Source organism: Equus przewalskii, chromosome 8, assembly GCF_037783145.1.
Source record: "Equus przewalskii isolate Varuska chromosome 8, EquPr2, whole genome shotgun sequence".
In the NCBI taxonomy this organism is placed as follows: Eukaryota; Metazoa; Chordata; class Mammalia; order Perissodactyla; family Equidae; genus Equus; species Equus przewalskii.
Genome location: NC_091838.1, coordinates 11648701 through 11663031, shown reverse-complemented (window position 1 = coordinate 11663031; position 14331 = coordinate 11648701). Strand labels below are relative to the sequence as shown.

Sequence of the window (14331 nt, the reverse complement as noted above, 5' to 3'; positions counted from 1 at the left end):
TTTTCATTTTTGAGGAGCATTTTCACTGGATATAGAATTTTACGTTGACAGATGTTTGCTTTTAACATTTTAAAGATGTCATTTCATTGACTTCCGGCTTATGTATTTTCTGAAGAGGGCTCTGAAATCATTCTATTTGTATTTGTCTCTACACGATGGTTCTTCCTTCTTTGGTACCTTTTAAGATTTTCTCTTTACTTCTACGTAGAGACAGTTTAGTCTCATCCTAAGGTCTGGCCTATCTGGGGTCTCTGTTAAGTGTTCCCAGTGATACTCGAGGAATCTGCACGGGGTTTGTCAGAGCTTGATTGTTTCCTAGGTCTGAGTGAGCTCTAATGGTTCAATTTATTCTCCTCTGATTGCTCTTTTTCAGTCTCTTGGAGTTTTACTTTATGTATGAATAGGTTGGTATGAAGCAAACACTCACGGGGAGCCCATGAGAATTTCTGAAGCTGGGTGGGCGCAGGCCAGCAGGCCATCTTCCTGGGACCAGCGTTTTCTTTCACTGCACCGCACTCCTGATGTGGAGCTGGGAAGGTTGTTTGAGTCAGACCCCTATGGCCCTGTGCCATAGAGGGACACAGGGCCTCTGTCTAAGCCAGATCTCCCAGATGTCTCTCAGCAGCAGACTTCCCAGCACTGCCTGGGATGCAAGACTAAAGCTTTCCCGTGACATCTGGCTTCAGGGGAACAGACATCTGTTTTGGAGCAGGCTGGATATTAGCAGGGCAGTGCGTCCCCCAGAAGTCCCCATCTGAGGTCCCATTTATCCCTACAAGATTCAGACCAGGAATGGAACCCAGGGAGCCTGAGTCCTACTACAGAACACGCATGTGCAGTTAGCTCCCACGCACCTGCCTTCAGGCATCAGGTGCTCTTGACCTGTTGGATAGGGGTTGCCCTCTTCCACTGGGAGATCCTCCCGGGGTCAGTGGTTCCCCGACTCACCCATTGACTCAGAGTCTGGAAAGGTGGTTGTCGTCATACCTCATATGGTCCTGCTGACTTTATGGGACTTGGGGCCTGTCTGGCAATCACGATTCTAAGGTGTCTCTCATCTCTTCTAGCCCTAGAATGGTCCGCAATAGCTCCTGAGAACCCGTGAGACTTGGCTTCAGGAGAATTAGCAACTCTTGCCTGGAGCAGTATGGACCTTGGTAGCCCAGGGTGTCCCCTAGAAGTCCTCACCTTTGTCGCGGTCTACCCCTACACAGCCCAAACCCAGGGACTGAACAAAGGGAGCCTGAATGCTGACTCATGCATCACATCCATGTGCAATAAGCTCCTGCACACCTGCCCTCGGGTATCAGGCCCACTGGACCTACTGGACAAGAACTGTCCTATTCCACCAGGCCATCTTCCTGGGGACACCATGTCCCCACACTTTGACACTGAGAAGGAAGTTTGAATGGCGGTTACTGTTAGACCTCATATGGCCCTGCTGTCCTTATGGGATTTGGGGCCTGTCTGGCAATCCCGATTCACAGGCATCTCCCACCTCGTTCGTGTAGCTCTGGCGGCTAGGAATGGTTTCCGAGTTCTTGCAAGATGTGGCTCAGAGATCCTGTGAGATCTGGCTTCAGGGGATTCGGCAACTCTGTTCTGGAGTGGGATGGACCCTGGCAGTCCAGGGGGCATCCCCAAGAAATCCCTGCCTGTGGCCGACCAATCCCTGCACGTCCCAGACTCCGGTGGGATCCCAGGGAGCCTGAACAGGAAGTCGGCAGGACACGCATGCTCAGTTTGGCAGTTCGCGCCCCTCCCTTGCCCTCAGGCATCCAGGAACTCTAGGCCTGTAGGTCAGGGGTCAGCCCGCTCCGCAGGACATCTTCCCAGGACCCGGCGGTTCCCCCACTGCACTCCTGAAGTGGAAAGAGGAAGGTCGTTTGAGCCGGCCCCTTTGGGCCCTGTGGCGGGAAGACACCCAGGGCCTCTGGGGAGTCCGGTCTCCGGGGCGTCTGTCCTCTGAGGCCCTCCCTACACCGCCCTGGATGCAAGGGGTGCAAAACTAGAGAGCTCGCCGGAGATCTGGCTTCAGGGGCACAGGCGTCTCGGTTAGGGGCGTGCTGAACCTTGGCAGCGGAGTGCGTTTCCCAAAGCCCCAGCCTTGGACCTTGCAGTAATAAAAATCAGCCAGATCGTGTATCTGCACTAAGCTGAGAGGTGAGTGTTCGTGTATAGCTGTTAAATACAAATAATCTTTATTTTAACTTACAGAATTCAACCAGAAGTCTTTAATTGACTTCAATTATCATACATGAGAGGAAGAAAAGAATTGGAGACTGTTGTTACTGCTTAATAATACGAGTTTTGGACCTACTTGGCATATGTCTCTGGCACTGCTGAGATGTTCAATGGAAGGAAATAATTATGATAATATTATCCAGAACAGATGTGCTGGAAATTGTCCCATAACGTTGATATGGTTTTAATCGACAAAACAAAAAAAAATCCTGGCCTTCTTTAAGAACTATAGTTGGACAGCCTCTGCTTGTGTTGTGTGTGAGTTTGTGTGTGAGTATAAATTTACATTTTTCTCAGATTGATGGTGTGTTAGATAAATGTCTTAGTGTTCATCTAACTACCATTCATTCTCTCACTTTGCAGATGGAAAAAATTGAATATGCACTGACTTGGCCAAAGTCACATAGAGCTGTGGCTAATTTTAGATAAGTTCTTCAGATTTCCAATCATATTTTTTGTATTTCCCTAAATAAAGCCAGGAATAAGAGCAGAAACCAAATGTTAAACTCCTGATGCCTAAATACTTTGAAATTTTGTTGTTAGTGTCTTTGAGTGGATTCTGACTCCTAGCGCCCTGTGTACAGCAGAGCAAAACGCTGCCCGGTCTTTTTGCTCCATCCTCTCACCTTCTGGCACTGTATCAGACAGTGCTCTCTGCTATTCATGGGATTTTCATGGCCAACTTTTTTGGAAGTGGGTGGCCAGGTCCTTCTTCCTAGTCTGTCTAGTCTGGAAGCCCTGCTGAAACCTGTCCACCGTGGGTGACCCTGCTGGTATTTGAAATAGCAGTGGCATGGCTTTCAGCATCACAGCAACATGCAGCGGCCACAGTATAATAACCGACAGATGGCTGCTGTGGTTCCCTGACTGGGAAACTCACCCGGGCCAACGGCAATGGAGCCGAATCTTAACCTCTAGACCACCAGAGCTTTAAATACATCCTCACAAACTTCAGAAAGTGTACAGTCAGTGATTATATTACAAACACTCTACTTGTAAGGGTGAGCACCACACTAATAAGAAATAAACCTAATTCGGCAGTTTAATGTGTCAGTTTTGAAGCATGGTGTGGTTTGTTGCATCAGAACTTATTTTTTAAAAAGTAAAAAACATCTTTTTACAACATATACACTCTAAGACAGTAAAAAAGACAACTGGTACTTCTGTGTGAAATGCTCAGAAGCCTAACTGATGTTTTTAATAAATAGTACTAATAATAGATATTTTCATATAGTGCTTATTTTGTGCCAGGTGCTCTCCTAAGCAGTTTATACATAAACTCACACAATCTACACTGTAATCCAGTGAGGATAGTCCTGTTATTATCATGTTCATTGTATAGATGATATGAGTTCAGTAACTTCCTGAAAATCACCTGGAAAATAAATATTGGAGCCAGGATTTGAACTCTTAAAATATAACTGTAGATTCACAGCCAGCATCTTTTTCGATAGGTGTATAGACTAATATCTGTGTGCAAATATATTTTTCAAAATAGGTACAAAGTGTGAAGATATTTTTGTGATAAGCAGATGCCCTGAAGAAGTCACCTGCTGCAGAGGAGGCTTCCAATAACCAGACAGACAAGCTCACCACCAGACTGCTAAGGGACATCACCTAGACACCCACGTCTCCTCTGCCATCTCCTGGCCCCTTGGTAATGTTCCCTTGTCTTTCTCCCCCACACCTGAGCCTCTGATCAGTGTCATGTTGTGAGGGACCTCCCTGCATGCAAACCTGTCAAAGTGTTGCCTGGCACAGTGTGTATGTGTGTTCCTGCCACCTGGTGGTGATATGTTTTGCCTTGATCAGCTCTGATGTTCCTTGAGCCCTTACAGTTGGTACATATTTTCCATTTGCCCATCTGTTTTTCATTCCTTTATTCTTCCTTTCTGTTCTTCTTTTGGGTGAATCAGGTATATTTAATTATTCCACTTTTTCCTTCTCCATTTCGTTTTTCGCTATTTTATTTTTCATACAGTGGTAATTTCCGGAGACTGTAATATGCATTTTTAAATATATTGCTGTCTACCTCTAATTAGCACATTTGTCACTTCTCAACGCAGGCACCTTCAAACAGTTTGACTTCATTTACCCACTCCTGCCGTTTGTGCTGGTGTTGTCATAAATTGTAGTTTTATGTTTGTGATCTTCCTTACAAGACATTATTTTTGTTCATTGAAGTAGTCAATATTTATTTATATTTACCGCTTCCAATGTTTGTCTTTCTTTCTTTTTTTTTTTAAAGATTTTATTTTTTCCTTTTTCTCCCCAAAGTCCCCCCGGTACATAGTTGTATATTCTTCGTTGTGGGTCCTTCTAGTTGTGGCATGTGGGACGCTGCCTCAGCGTGGTTTGATGAGCAGTGCCATGTCCGTGCCTGGGATTTGAACCAACGAAACCCTGGGCTGCCTGCAGCGGAACGTGGGAACTTAACCATGCGGCCACAGGGCCAGCCCCTGTTTGTCTTTATTTCTGAAGTTCTGTTTCCATATGGTGTCATGTTTATTTACTATGAGGAACTATCTTATCCTGTAGAGCAGGCCTACTGGTTGTGTATTTGCTCAACTTTCGTTTATTTAACAGATCCTGACTTCACCTTCATTTTTGAAGAATATTTTTACTAGAGAGAATTCTAGGTCAATTGTCCTTTTCTCTTTGATCACTTTAAAGAGATTCCATTGTCTTCTGCCTTCCATTCTAATGATGACCATTAAGCTGTAAGTTTTATTTTTTGCTCCTTTGAAAGCAAAGTGTGATTTTTCTTTAGCTGCTCTTAAAATTTTCTCTTTCTCTTTATTTTTTGGCAACCTGACTGACAACTAACCAATGTCTAAAATATCTAAATCACCTGTAGATTACTCTTTTTCTTTCTTATTTTTCTTTGATTTTTGTTCATTTGTTTCTTTGCTTTTCACATGCCTCAGATGTTTGGCCTGGATAAAAAACTGTAGAAATTCTAAATGGTGTTATCTTCCTCCAGGTGGGCTAGATTTTCTTTTGGAAAACAGTCAGAGCACATTTGGAATCACCTATTAAGGCTTGGTTTTAATTTTTGTTGGGGCTAGTTATTTTATTTTCATCTTTATTCCCAAGGTGTGGCCCTTACTATTGAAGCGTAACCCTCCTGGGGTCTCAGATTAAGGTCTTGGGTGCTTACCAAACCACCCCACCTTGGCAGGGTTGAGCTCCAACTTTTCTCCCAACGCCGTGTGGCTGCTGCCATCTCTGCTTTAGCATTTTAACCTCCCAGATGCTATTTCTACTAAGTTTTGAGAAATTTTTTGAGTCTTGTCCTATGAGTGCACAGTTTAGAAGTCAGCCAATGATTTAGGGGAGATTTGTTGACTAATGTTGAACTCGGTCTCTGAGGTTTCCTGGTCTCCTGGTGTTTGCCCTTTAAATCCCAGCCAGTATGGCAGCCTCCAAATATGGCCTCGGGCTTCTCAGCACAGTAAGACTTGCACTTCCTGCTTATGCTCTACTTTCCTTGTCTGATCTCTGGAGAATGACTTCAATGAAAAGGCCAGAGAGAATGTAAATCTCACATGATGCGCTTCCCTTCTCTCGAGAATTTTAGACCTTCAAGCCCTGCCTATATTGGATGCCTTGCATAACCTTCAAATCCATGTTTTATAAATTTTCCAGCTTTTATAGTTGTTTTGCACGGAAAGGTGAGTCCAAAACAAGCTATTCTACTATGGCTGGAACCAGAAAGCTACAAGCGTTTATTTTTATAAGCTGTATTTTATTTAGAAAAGGTAATGTAACCCATGACAACAGTAAAAAAAAATCCAGAAGTTCGAAAGCTATACAATGAAAAGTGCATTACCTGGACCCCTAGTTTCCCTTTATAAATTCGTCTAAGCTTTGTATGCATTTACAATCACAGATATGCATGTCTTTGTATGTATTTATGAATTTGTGAATACATGCACGTGAACTCTTAACCGTTATGCTACTCTATCTAATTAAGAAATTGACACTTCCTTATTAATTTAAAATACTTTGCCAGTCATTTTTCTTTTCATTTTTAAACTCTGTATTTGTGTGTTGTTAATTTTATCAAATCTTTTCCTTAAGGATTTTTGAATTTTGTGTCATCCTGCTTGGAAGGGCCATTCTTACTCCAGGCGTACATTAAAAAACTTCCAAGTTTTCAAGCACTTTAAGATTTTCATTTATTATGTTTAAATGTTGGATCAATCTAAAATTTATTTTGGTGTAAGGGCTGAGGAAGCAGAAATCCAACTAGATTTTTCCAAGTGGCTATCCATTTTTCCTACACTGTTTTTTGAATAATTCATCTTGTCTACATAAATGTGAAAATACTACCTTATTTGAATTAAATTTCTGTAAATATTTGGTATAATGATGGGCTCTATCTTCTGACCTATTGTTCTAGCTATCTATCAGTCAGTACTAACATGTTTTATTATTTTGCATTATTTTAATGTTTGGTGTGGCTTACTACTTAATGTTTTTAAAAAATTTCCCAGCTATTCTTTAAAACATAAAATATGAAATGTGTTTATGTTTTCATAGGAAGTGTAAAAAGTCATTTTTTTTGTTGGTTGAATAGTCTAGTTTGAGAAACACAGGTATAATATCAGATGTCCTATGCTTTTGCTTTTGGTTATAATTACAGTTTCCTGCTACCATAATTTCTATACTTTTTACTAAATTGGATTAGTGGTATACCTAGAGCTATGACCTGAAGTCCTATGTCAAATGCACTCTCTGGTGTCGTGGCATGCCCTTACCCCCTCGTACGCATCCTTGGCTCCCAGCAGAGTCCTTCCGGAAGGGGTCGTCTTTTTCTCTTTCTGTCTCCTGCTACAAAACTAACCCTAGTCCATCTAAGTACCACTTAGATGACATAAATGTGCAATACATATCACAAAGAAGTACTTGATGTAAATAGACAAGTTGTAATCAACACCAAAAAGAATAACATAACAAAATATGTGTTTCAACATTGAGCTGTGAATGAACTTACATGATATTCTCACCTAATTTGTAACTGTCATTCTATCAGCTATAACTATTCATGGCATTGCTGTAAATAGTAATTCTTCATACAATGCTGAATATACACAAATTCTAAAAATTTTAAATTATGATTCCAACCTATATTTTACAAAAGCAATAAATACTATAAAGCTCATTTAGTATTAACACAACTTTCTCTTACATCTCTTAATAGATGAAAATTATCTTAAATTAATTTTTGTTATGCTGATAAAAATGTCACATAATAATTCCTGAAATTCCAATAGTGTCTTATAATTTATAAACTTTTTTCACATATACACCCATGTGTTGCTTAATGATGGGGATGCATTCTGAGAAATGTGTTGTTAGGCAATTTGGTCATTGTGCAAACATCACAGAATGAACTGACACAAACCTAGATGGTATAACCTACTACACACCTAGACCATATGGTACTAATCTTATGGGGCGACCATCATATATGTGGTCCATTGTTGACCGTAATGCTGTTTTGTGGCGCATGACTGTAGTATTTAATTTGAGTTTGGCAAAAGCTCCATGAAGTAGATGTTTGTATTCCCATTCTTACGACTGGGAAAAGCAAAAGGCAGAGATGTTAAATGATTTTAGACTCAAACTCCATTTGCTGCTCTCTAAAATTATTTGAAAATAAAATACTTTTGCTTTAAATATCATTCCTATTAATTTTGTTTGTTAAAAAATTTATTAAGAACCTATGGAGGGGATTCTGAAATTCTCCCTGCATTTATTGAAATAGCGAAATGACATACAAATTTTTTTTTTACCTATTATTATCAGAATATTTTATTACCACAGGAAGTTCAAAGATATCACTTTTTCCCCAATCTAAAGCCTATGATATTTTTTTCTGCCCAAATCCCCAGTGCATGGTTGTATATCCTAGTAGTAAGTCCTTCTAGTTCTTCTGTGTGAGCCGCCACCACAGCATGGCAACTGACAGATGGGTCATGTGGTTCCACAACCAGGAAACGAACCCTGGCTGCTGAAGCAGTAACAGCACTGAACCCTAACCACGAGGCCATCAGGGCTGGCTTGAAAGCTTATGAATTTTTTTACATCAAAAGAATAAATCATTAATAAACACAAGGACATAGAAAAGTACTTCATTCATACGTTCTTAAAGGAGAAACTAAATATTTCTGTCATTTACCACTTTAATTGAAATGTCAAACAATTTAATAAGGAGAAATTCCTAACATAATTTTTTTTTTTTTTTTTTTTTTTTTAAGATTTTATTTTTTTTTCCTTTTTCTCCCCAAAGCCCCCCAGTACATAGTTGTATATTCTTCCTTGTGTGTCCTTCTAGTTGTGGCATGTGGGACGCTGCCTCAGCGTGGTCTGATGAGCAGTGCCATGTCCGCGCCCAGGATTCGAACCAACGAAACACTGGGCCGCCTGCAGCGGAGCGCGCGAACTTAACCACTCGGCCACGGGGCCAGCCCCCCTAACATAATTTTTAAAACGCATGTTGAACCTTGGAGAAGATTTCTAGCCTTGACTCATGTACCAAAAAAAAAAATCATATGGGGCTTAAGGGTTTATATTGGATTCTAGTTCAAATTTTATTTTATGCTTATTGTATAATCTAAAATCATTAGAAATAGTTCATTCAGAAATGGTTAAATGAAATACGGTGGATAAAAAATGAGCAGAAGACAACTTTGGAGAAAAGAGAGGAGCAGAGGCTTAGAAAAGGCTACTTTTATAAATGATTGGAAGGCAAGGGACTCCTGGTATATTAGTTTTTTCTGAGTTAACAGATTTATATTAGAGACTATTTTAAATACCCATCTCTGTTTGGAGGATAATCCTCGTTCATTTGGTTGATGCCAGGCTGAATCACAGGGCTATTGCAGTCACGTAAGTAGGACAGACACTTAGGATCAAAAGTCAGTGAGTCCTCCACTTGGTTGATACCAAGCTGAGTTGAGAGCTTTCATAGTTTCTGGTCATTGAGGGAATCCAAGATCTGGAAGATCAAAAATGATGGGAATCAGGTCTTGCTTGATAAATTAGACTGGAGTCTGGAATACATAAAGTTAGTGATGCAAGACAAACATAACAGAAAAATGAAAACAATGAGAATGCAGGAGAGTTTAAGAGGCTGAACAGGTTTATCATCTGTGATTTCAAAGAGAACCGTGTGGTACAGCTGCCCTGGAGGCTTGTGGAGGAGCCATACAACAAAGCTCTCTATGTTAATGTAGATATTGTGTACATTACTCTAGGAGAGTTTCTCACCACACCTTTCCTTGTTGAAATTGTATTATAAACTGAAATGCCTGACCTTCTAACTGCTTTACGTAAAACAGAAGTAGTAATGCATGTCCTCTGGGATGGGCCCACTAAGATTATCAAAGGGGATGTTAGTCCATTGTAATGCAAGATCAACTTTGAATGTATTACAGCCTTTAAGAGACTTGTTGCTTTATAAATCTGGGTTTCATTAACTACTGACATATTTATATCATTTAAAAATATTTTTTATTCATAGAATAGTGTCCAGAAATACTTGTGCATTTTTTTAATTTATGTACAAGAATGCACACACTCATAGTATTTGCATATTAAGAACCATTTATGTTGGTCACAATTGGTTTGTTTCTTATATGTACATTATTTCTTTTTATCTTCGCATACTCTATGCCCTCACAATACCACAGATGATAAAGTGTTAAAATTATAGCATTTGGCATGTAATACATTAAATGTGAGGATTTTATAAACATTTGGAAACCAGAATGTGAATCAGGAAATCCTTTATGTGCTCTTTACTAATGGGTATTACTAAGTTTAAACTTTATTGCATATATTGAATTGTCTTTTTTCTTTATACAAGTCATCTTGTTTATACCATTTAAACGTTTTCCTTATGTTAATTGAAGAAATGTTAACAGTTCTGGAAGGGAAGAAGAAATGTTTCTCCACGGTAAAAAAAAAATTAACCCACAGATAATTTCTGCTGGTTCTAATGGCTCTTCCCCAGCTCTTTTGGTCAATGTGACATTCTGTTCGACAGTAGCCTTCAGTGTAGCACTGCCAGAGAAAGCTAGCCTGGGCATGCACCAGCCAAATATTCTTCCACGTCCTCACACGCTGAGTAAATCTTTGCTTACTGGCAGCCTTGCCCACTGGTTGGAGCACTTGACTGGAAAGGAGAAACAGATATAGACGTGAAAACGGGCTAGGGTGAAAGAGGAGAAATGGAAAAGTTCAGGACAAAACAAGGGAAAAGGATTGAAGAATTCTTTTCCATAAAAATAAAAAATTAAAATTTTTAGGATGATCGATCAAAATGAGAAATGTTCATATGTAATTCATAGCCACCCAACTATTGCTTCCAACACAATACAATGAAAAAATTGTTGAGATAAAAATCTCCATAGTATTGATCTCTTACAAGTTCTTTACACTTAGAAGAAGCACAGTTCTTGCAGGAGCGAGAAGAAGGTTTACATCCAGGGAAGCACGCCGCCGTAATAGACAAGGAAGTCCTGTCTTTGTTCTCATTATTTTTGAGTCAAAATTTAATGGTTATGCTGTCATCCTTCTGAGTCTTCTTTGGATGTATACAGATAAATATAGGCTGGCCATCATTTTCATTTATTTCTGTAGAAGAAACAAGTTGCTTATTTCACTTTGCTAAAAATTGTCAGAGATCCAGCTCTTAGTTTCATTGATGCTTTCTATTGTTTTTTTTAGCCTCTATTTCATTTATTTTGGCTCTGGTTTTTATTATTTCCTTCCTTCTACTAACTTTGAGCTTTGTTTGTTCTTTTTCTAGTTCTTTTAGGTATAGTGTTAGATTGTTTATTTGAGATATAAACAGACATTTTTTCCAAAGAAGATATACAGATGCCAACAGGCACATTAAAAAATTTTTACCATCACTAATTATTAGGGAAATGCAAATCAAAACTACAGTGAAGTATCACCTCACACCTGTCAGAATGGCTATTATTGAAAAGACAAGAAATAACAGGTGTTGGAGAAGATGTGGAGAAAAAGGAACTCTCGTACACTGCTGGTGGGAATGCATACACAAGCATATACTAGTGGGAAACTGGTACAGCCACTATAAAAAAAAACAGTGCTGGGAGTCCTCAAAAGATTATAAATAGAAATACCATATGATCCAGCTATTCCGCTTCTGGGTATTTATCCAAAGAACATGAAAACAGTAATTCAGAAGGATATATGCACCCCTGTATGTTCATTGCAACATTATTCACAATAGTCAAGACTTAGAAGCAACCCAAGTGCCCGTCAATGGATGAATGGATAAAGAAGATGCAGTATATATATGCAATGGAATACTACTCAGCCATAAAAAAGATGAAATTGTGCCCTTTGGAGCAACATAGGTAGATTTTGAGGGTATTATGTTAAGTGAAATAAACCAGACAGAGAAAGACAAGTATTGTATGATTTCACTTATATGTAGAAGATAAACAAACAAACACACACATAGATAAGGAGAACAGATTGGTGGTTACCAGAAGGGAAGGGGTCGGGGGGTGGGCGACAGAGATAAAGGGACACCTATGTATGGCAATGGGTGGAAACTAGACTTTTGGTGGTGAACACAATGCAGTGTATACACAAGCTGAAATATAATGATGTACACCTGAAATTTACACAATGTTATAAACCAGTATGACCTTGATTAAAAAAAACGTGTCAGACTGAGAGGACTTGGTAGTTGAGCAGACATTGGAAAACATTTTTTTTCTATTTCCAAAATCCTGACACTCACAAAATAAATTTTTTTAAAAAGTATTCATTTAAAAATAAAGATTTAAATTTGTCTGCATTAAGAATATTTAATTATAGGGTAATAAACTAAGTAAAGCATAATTGAATTCCTAAGAATAATATAACCATAGCTAACATAACACAAATATTTTTTTTAACTTTTTATTAAGATTATGATAGTTTACAACCTTGTGAAATTTCAGTTGTACATTATTGTTAGTCATGTTGTAGGTGCACTACTTCACCCTTTGTGCCCTCCCCCCACACCACCCCCATTCCCCTGGTAACCACCAATCAGTTCTCTTTGTTTATAGGTTTAACTCCCATCTATAAGTGGAGTCATACAGAGTTCATCTTTCTCTGTCTGGCTTATTTCACTTAACATAATTCCCTCAAGGGTCCATCCATGTTGTTGTGAATGGGATGCTTTTATCCTTTTTTATGGCTGAGTAGTATTCCATTGTATGTATATACCATATCTTCTTTATCCAATCATCAGTTGATGGGCACTTAGGTTGCTTCCCCGTCTTGGCTATTGTAAATAATGCTGCGGTGAACATAGGGGTGCATGGGACTTTTGGAATTGCTGATTTCAAGTTCTTTGGATAGATACCCAGTAGTGGGATGGCTGGGTCATATCGTATTTCTATTTTTAATTTTTTGAGAAATCTCCATACTGCATAACACAAATATTTTAATGATAAATAAAATTTATTGAGTGTTTGTTATGTTCCAGGTGCATATAATTTCTCCTATACCTTATACACTGAAATGGATAAAACCTAAAAGTTTTCATTATTGAAAAGATGACAGTGAGGATCAGGAACAAATCAGTCCTTGGAAGAAAAATATGTTTTCAAGAACACCACTGAAAATAGCTACAAATACAGATTAAAATATTTAGGATTGTTAATGCCATCATGCTTCCTGTCCTACAGCCATTTTTAAGTGAACTCCTTTCATAGGTAGAATGTATCCAGGTAATTGAATTTGTGTCAGGATAGAACAACAAACCACTGTGTCTCACAGTATCAACAGATGACTGCACGTCTATGAATAGGAAAGATATGAAAGCTTTCTAATAACTCTTAACTCAGACTTGTCCAGGAGAGGATAGATATGTTAATTTTCATAAGCATCAGGTGTTCAAGGAAAAGTGCAGATATCTTAGAAGAGCTGGGTGTGTCATGTGAAGGGTTAAAACAAGGCAAAATATTACAAGAAGAAATTAGGATTAATAGAACAAGAAGGCATAAAATAAAAGGATGTCCATGATGTAGGTGAGTTGCATTGAAGGCAGGACAGACATAGAAAGCAAATGAGAGTAATGGCACAGGTACCAAGGGGTTAAAGATCATGGTCTGAAATTGGGTAGCTGGGAGATCAATGAATCTGTGGTCACTAATAGTAAGATCGATGTAGCTGGAGAATGAATGAGTCGAGAGATCAAATTAAGGAACTGTCCCTCTGCAGCAAGATAATATAAAATAATAGAAACCATACAGGGAATGCTAAGAGAAAGTAAGGCCAGAAATAGACGTATGTAGATAAATCCACACAGAAGCTTCAGAAAGAGAGAAAAATAACAGTAGAAAATATTTGAAGAAATGATTAATATGAAGTTTCCCAGGATTGAAAAAAAGATGAAAGACTTGAGGTTGCAAGTATTCAGAGAGTACAAAACAAGAGAGAGAAAAATTGTACCTAGTGTAGTGAATTTTGAGAATATCAAAGTCAAAGAGAAAATTCTAAATATTTTCAGAGAGAAAGAAAAGACCTACAAGAGAATAAATTTCAGATGAATATCAGGCATTTCAGTAGCACCACTGCATGCAAAATATCAAAGGGAAGACTGTGTCTCAATTTCTTACAAAACTAAACATACTCTTGCCATGACTCAACAGTCACACTCCTTGGTATTTACCAGAATGAGCTGAAAACTTATGTCCACACAAAAACCTGCACATGGATGTTTATAGCAGAATTGCCAAAACTTGGAAGAAACCAAGATGTCCTTCAGTAGATGAATAGGTAAATAAATTATATACATCCAGACAAAGGAATATTATTCAGTGCTAAGGAATCGATGAGAAAAGAATGGATTGTTTAGTAGAAGATGGTAGGAGGACTGATTTACAATGTGAAGAAAATGAAAAATGCATTTCAACCTAACGCAACATTCACAAGTGAATGTCAGATGAATACATGTCAGAGTCCTAAATATGAAAGGTAAAATATTAAAGATAATAAAACTAAAGGAGAGAACTTATCTTTGCAAGCTGGAAGGGAAAAGGG

General features: G+C 38.7%; 1 long non-coding RNA gene across 1 annotated transcript in view; it reads left to right on the top strand.

Moving 5' to 3' along the window:
• The first annotated feature begins 1740 nt into the window (after positions 1-1740).
• LOC103547130 (uncharacterized) overlaps positions 1741-14331 on the top strand; it is a 126841-nt gene continuing 114250 nt past the window's right edge. The window contains exons 1-2 of the long non-coding RNA XR_011542995.1: positions 1741-2163; positions 3743-3901. This is a non-coding gene — a long non-coding RNA (uncharacterized lncRNA). The remainder of the gene's footprint in view (positions 2164-3742; positions 3902-14331) is intronic.